A 6,281-nucleotide genomic window follows, 5' to 3' on the forward strand; every position below is an offset into this window, starting at 1 on the left:
TGAAAAGAATGAGACTCAGCATAGACTATCATCATTAGGTTGCTACAATTCATTGGTTGGGTAACCATTGCTCTTGTTCCATTATTCTCCTGATCTAAGTGTTTACAAGACCACATGTTTATCATATCGTTAGGCAGATGTGCATTACGCATGAAGGAGGATAAAGGCTTCTGCCCATCCTTTCAGGGTGTAAAACAGAGCCAAGAGTCAGCACAAATAAATAAAAAGAGTGGCCTCTGTCTGCCCAAAGTGATGAATTGAGTCAAGAATGATGTAATCAGTGTGAAGACTGGAAATACAGCTGTTGTGTGTTTCTGTAAAAGCCCTGCCCTGTTCGCTGGTAACAAACCGACAGCAAGTGGCAAGAGAAAAACCATTAAGGCCTTGAAACACCGCCAGTCCTGGTGCAGCATCAAAGCCTAATGGCCGCCCAACTGTGCTCAGCTGGTCATCCCCTAACAATGGTCGATAACAAAAGCCAGATACTACACCAGCTGCTGTGCGCTGGGCTAAAACAAGAGTTGGCCTTCCACGAGGCAAGCTCACGAAATGATGAAAAGTCGCTGAGGGGAGAGCTTGAACGGTGTGGTCTGTGGGGAGGACCGCAACAAAGGAGCTGGAGGAGGTGTGTGTGTGCGCGCGCAGTGTTTTGACAGTTAATTGGAGCTGAAGAGCTCACTTCCAGGAGAAGCAGTGAGTAACCAGCAAGGCAGAGGAGGAAGCTCAGTGGGTTTAGAGCGCCAATGGAGCGTGTGATCAAGGGTCCTCCAGGGTCTCAGCAAGGGGCCAGCATTTGAGTTCACTTGGACTAGTGTTTTTCTACCATTCATTCAGCCATTCACACGGAGGATAGCTTAATAGCGGTTGGTTGAGAGTAGACTCCTTTGTCTCAGCATACCCCCATCAAGTGGCTCCTTGTGTAGAGGATGTTAGGGCTGTCGTGGGTAATTTTAAGATCCTGCTTGGGAAGCCGAGTTGCAGCTGTATTTATTGATTTATATGGTCTAGTAAGGTATTTATGTATTTATTTTTAGTATTTCTGTCCATATGTAAGTTCTTCTACTTGTCCAGGTAGAGGAAATGCTGGCATGTTCTCCTGTTGCCGGTCTGTAGATTCAACTCCAGCCTTTTCCTAAAGGTGTTCTATTATATCCATAACCTTTGTGCAGAGTTTGAAAGAACTCGGTTCCTCTACTCAGGATGAAGACACGGGAAAATCAAATTGTTCTGTTTGGGAAATTTCTTTTCGTCTTTCCTCCCACCCTACCCATCTCTCATTTCTTACCTCATTTTTAGCTCATGAAGGCTCAAGACTCCTAAGCTATCCTCTTGGCTCAGCAGGCATCGTCTTCAGCTAAGATAGGTAACATTTCAAACAGGGTTCACTACCTAAAACTTCCTAGGCAAGAGCTAGAAAGCAGGCTCCAAAGTTAACAGCACTTTGTATTTTCTTCAGAAGACCTGGATTCAATTTCTAGTCCCCACCTGGTACTTCACAACTGACTGTGACTTCAACTACAGGGAATCTCATGTCCTCTTTTCTGTCTCTTTTAAGCACGGGGCACCTGCATGCTGCACAGGCATGATGGCCAAACACCCAAACTAATAAATTACAACAAAATGTTTTTTAAAAAGAATATTAAAATTCCTTAAGAAAATGGAAATTCTTGACTGTTGAGACAATGAGTATATGTTGTAAAAGAACATGTTGATAAATGAAAAAAAGTACCATACATGTTAAGGAAACTGAAGGAAATAGGATTTATTGGCGTTTCTGAGGTTGCTCTCAATTCCTTGCTGTTTGTAAATAGTGCAAACGTACCTATGTCTATTTATGAAATCTTAAAATTTCTAAGATTGATTTTTATTGTTTTTTAATTTTGGATATATACAGGAGCCAGAGGAGACCAGAGGTATCAGATCCACCGAAGCTCGGATAAGGCTTTAGATAGGACCAAGCTAGGTTCTGCCAAAGCAATACACACTTAACTGCTGAGCCACCTCCTGCTCCCAGTGTCTCCTGTTGTAAAAATGCACATTCCATCAAACATCTGAAAGAAGTAGAGAAAGTCTTTATATTAAATGTTAAGCATTCTATATGAAGAGACAACAAGTTTACATTTGTAACATGTGGAAAGCACATTTTAGAGCTATATTATACCAAGGTAATGGAATTGTCATACTTTTCAATTAACCCCTTTTAAATATTCACTGTGTAGACTTGTTTATTTAGACTGAGTGTCTGAGCAAGCCTCAAACTTACTATGAAGCCAACTATGTCTGTGACCTTCTGATCCTTCTCTCTCTCTCTCTCTCTCTCTCTCTCTCTCTCTCTCTCTCTCTAAAGTGCTGGGGATACAGGGTGCTGAAGCCTGAGCCTATGGTGTTCTGTATTCTTGTAAAGTATTTAACCAACTGAGCTACATCCCCAGCCCCACACTCTTTTATTCAACAGCTGATGCTACAGTTGGTATTTTTCAATATTTTCACTGAATTTCCAGCGAAAGTTTGTTGAATTTAATGAATTTATTAAAATTTCACTCCTTTGGTTTGCTAAGAGTGGGGTTTCCTTCATAAAACCAGTGTTGCTAGCTTTTGGAAGAAAAATGTTTGTATATATAAAATGATCACATATATAAAGTTTAAAATGGCCTCAAAATGTAATGCATATACCAAATAGAGAACAAGTCTAAGGGCTTGTTTTGTTGAATTTTCACCAATTGAATGTACCAATTAGTCAGGATCCTTCAAAATATTTTTAGAGTCTCATATTCTCAGTGTGGCTCGTGACATGTTCTATACTCCACCAAAGGATAGTCACTGTCATGACTAACTGTAATGTCAAAGGTTAATTTAATCTCTTTCTGAAAGCATGCAGAAGAAATTGTTCAGTATGTACTGATTTGAGTCCAGTGTCTACACATGCAACAATATTCTTGTGAGATTTTTTTTAAAGATTTATTTTATATATGTGAGTGCACTGTCACTGTATTCATACACAGCAGAAAAGGACATCAGACCCCATTACAGATGGTTGTGAGCCACCATGTGGTTGCTGGGAATTGAACTCAGGTCCTCTGGAAGAGCAGTCAGTGCTCTTAACTGCTGAGCCATCTTTCCAGCCTGCTAGTGAGATTTTGTATGTCCTTGTTCAACCTCTTGCTGTGTAGCTTTGCAGAGTGCAATGTATGACATTTATTTATGAGATGTTTGTAACCCAACGCTGTTATGAATGCTTTTGCACACCAGTGTCAACCCATGTGTGCATTTTAACTGGTTATACGTATAGCACTAAACCATTAGCTTATAGATATTGTTCAAACCAAAATTCTTTGCCATTTTATTACTTTGGTTGTTGTAACTTTAAATCTCAAACTGAAAGTGCTAAAGCTGTTGAATATTATAACAGTACTATTAAGTTTAAATCTCACTCCATTGTAGCTGTAAGATGATACATTTTAAGGCTGAAGGACACAAACAATGGAGAGGAATAGAAGCGGCAGACACAGCACATACGTCCTACTCTGCAATGCGCTCCTTTTCTGCAGATGCTTAGGTAAGGTTGGGGCTGAGTAGGGAGAGCCCAAACTCTGTCGAATCTGTGGTCTTTGCTTAGTTTTTAGCATTCTGTTTTCCTGTTAGGCCACCTAGGATAATTAGAGACACTTGAACATCTCATATTACAACTAAAATGCCAAAGAGAAAACAATCTTTAGTTAAGAGCATGAGCAGGAATCCCTTTGAACTTTGGGCGTTGAAGTCTAAATAATGGTTGCTCACTGCTGTGTGGCTTGTGCAATGTACTGAGTCTGGGCAATCATATGCATTCTATGCTAAGAGTTACAGTTACAAACAAGAATGGATCAATGAAACACTGTCCAGCATGGACACAGTGTGAACAGCCATGGATGTGAGTAGTTTGGAGAGCGGGATAGATTCCAAGCCTAAAACTATTAATGAGCAGTGGAAAAAATTACTCACAGGGACACAGAAAGCAGAGGACACAAGAAGCCAAGAATGTGAAAAAAAAAAATAGAATCAATCTTATCATCAATTCAGGATTATATTCTGTGGGATAATAAGCAAGGAGAAATTAATTTTGAGCTGTTTTCCTTATCAAGAGTTAAATCCTGGACTTAAACAGTAGAATCTTGAAAATAAAAAAAAAGAGAGAGTTTGTGAGATTTAAATATTTTAACAACAGAAGCATGAGCATACAGTGTCTTAACCTTACATAACCACTACATCAGTGGGATATAGTGACATACTGTTTCACTTAGGACCAATGAGCCCTAAAATCATTTTTAAAAACATTTAGTTTTCTATATAATAGATTCCAGCTTCTGCTTTTTATATTGCACACAGAGAAATAAATTGAAAGATTAAGTGCTGATCTTTAAAGACCTAAGCTGATGAAAGAAAAAAAATCTATTTTCTGGGTCCCAGCCAAGAGTAGGTAAATACTGCAGGGGTGCTCTGTATCACCATTGCTCTGTGAATCACTCTCTGCAGCAAGTACATATTACAATTCCATTGTACAGAGAAGCCCGGGAGGAGAGAGTGGGGAAGGGGAGAAGGAAAAGGGATCGGAGGGAGGACTTAAACATGCTTCCATGTTCACAGAGTTCACAGTGGATGGGGTTGCCTACACAGGTAGCCCGGTAGTCACTCCCTCTCATGTCCAGAGAACATCGGCTCAGCCAACTGAAAACTCATTCATATTTATTTTCATTCACCTCCTAGTACAACTTTCTTCAATCTTTCTGTGTCCACATCATCTAAAAATGGTATCTGTTTCCTTTAAATCCATATTTAATATCCTTTGTCGTTTCATCTAGGCATACTCAAGCACCATCCTTCTTTAATTTACTGTGTTTTTTTCTTTGTTTGTTTTATGGTCTCCCCAGGCAGACCCTGTATGCTTCTCTTTGAGCAGAGTGGATATGGAGATTTTGGTTACATTTTCTGTCATAAAACTTTGAGCAACTTGAGGTTCAGGACAGTATGCATTCATAATACGTGCTTTTTTTTTTCCTGATTGTTTATGGATAGAGAGTAAGGGCTCAGTAATTCAACTTTATCAACTTAATAAATAGTTATCTTATTGATAAGAAAAAAATAAGTTTGAGCCAGGCAGTGGCAAGTACCCTCTGATGCCTCAAGTGCACTAGGGAGCAGGTGGATCTCTGTGAGTTCAAGGCTAGCCTGGTCTACAGAGCTGGTTCTAGGACAGTCAGGGCTACACAAAGAAACCTGTCTTGAAAAACAAAAACGAAAGAAACCCTGTCTTCAAAAACAAAAACAACAATGAAAAAAATCAGTTGATGTTTACAATATAGACTATGGATCTTTTAAGTTATTTTGGCCTTAAGTTTGAAAGCTATCTTCAAACTAAAGGTTGATATCTAACCTTGTCATTAGTTAACACTAGATAGACAAGTTATATATGTAAGGATGTGTGTGTGTGTGTGTGTGTGTGTGTGTGTGTGTGTGTGTGCATGCACGATGGTACAGGGAGGACAAGAAATCCAACCATTATTTAAAATTTCAGTGAAGACAGAGGCTTCCTTCCTTTAATATAACGATACAGGATATGTGTCCTGGTTCTCCTTCTACTGAGCAGAAAGTGACGCCAGTGTAGGTTCATTGCTCGAGCACAGACACATATCAAGCAGAAGAATGTTCCCACTCTTATATGAGATGGACTAGATGAATGAAAGTGATACCACATCTATAAACATTTAAGAGTAAAGTGGCAGCCATGGGCCCACCACTAGCTCAAAGGGAGGCTGGGAAATGTAGTCCATAGATGAATAAAGTATTCTGGTTATCTTTAATACTGAGCATCATGGGCTGAATTGCCACCCCCCATCTGAAAACCTTTGTAATGCAATTATATTTTTTAAAAGTGATTTTAAAGAAAATAAATCAAAATGATGACTTTAAGTAGTTCTTAATCCAATAGGTTGTCCTGAAGAGAAGAGAAAAAAATACAGACATACAGAGGGCTTGCCACACAAAGACATACATCTACAAACTGAAAAGGCACCAGTAACCAAACATTGGTACCTTCATCTTGGCCTTCTGGCTTGTAGGATGCTAAGAAGATAAATTTCTGTCTTTGAACTCAGCATCCAGAGGAACTCAGACCACCCTCTTCTGCTGATCCATGTCAATCAGGTATCTTCAGATATTTGTACAAGATTTGGTCAGAAAAGTCTGATTTCTGAGACAAAATATGAAAAAATGTTGAGGCGATACAGTATGGAGGCAAAGGAATT

The 6,281-nt window shown here is 39.4% G+C and overlaps 1 long non-coding RNA gene across 2 annotated transcripts; it reads left to right on the plus strand.

Moving 5' to 3' along the window:
* The first annotated feature begins 1,900 nt into the window (after positions 1–1,900).
* LOC110303849 (uncharacterized) lies at positions 1,901–6,065 on the plus strand. Of its 2 annotated transcripts, none has more exons than XR_002378970.1 (3): positions 1,901–2,165; positions 3,442–3,556; positions 5,951–6,065. It is a non-coding gene; the product is annotated as an uncharacterized LOC110303849 (long non-coding RNA). The 2 variants fall into 2 exon arrangements; XR_015048556.1 differs by having other exon boundaries at positions 5,966–6,065.
* Positions 6,066–6,281: the final 216 nt, after the last annotated feature.

This window comes from Mus caroli, unplaced genomic scaffold (genome assembly GCF_978045245.1).
Source record: "Mus caroli unplaced genomic scaffold, Mus_caroli_1 scaffold_9, whole genome shotgun sequence".
NCBI classification, from domain to species: Eukaryota; Metazoa; Chordata; class Mammalia; order Rodentia; family Muridae; genus Mus; species Mus caroli.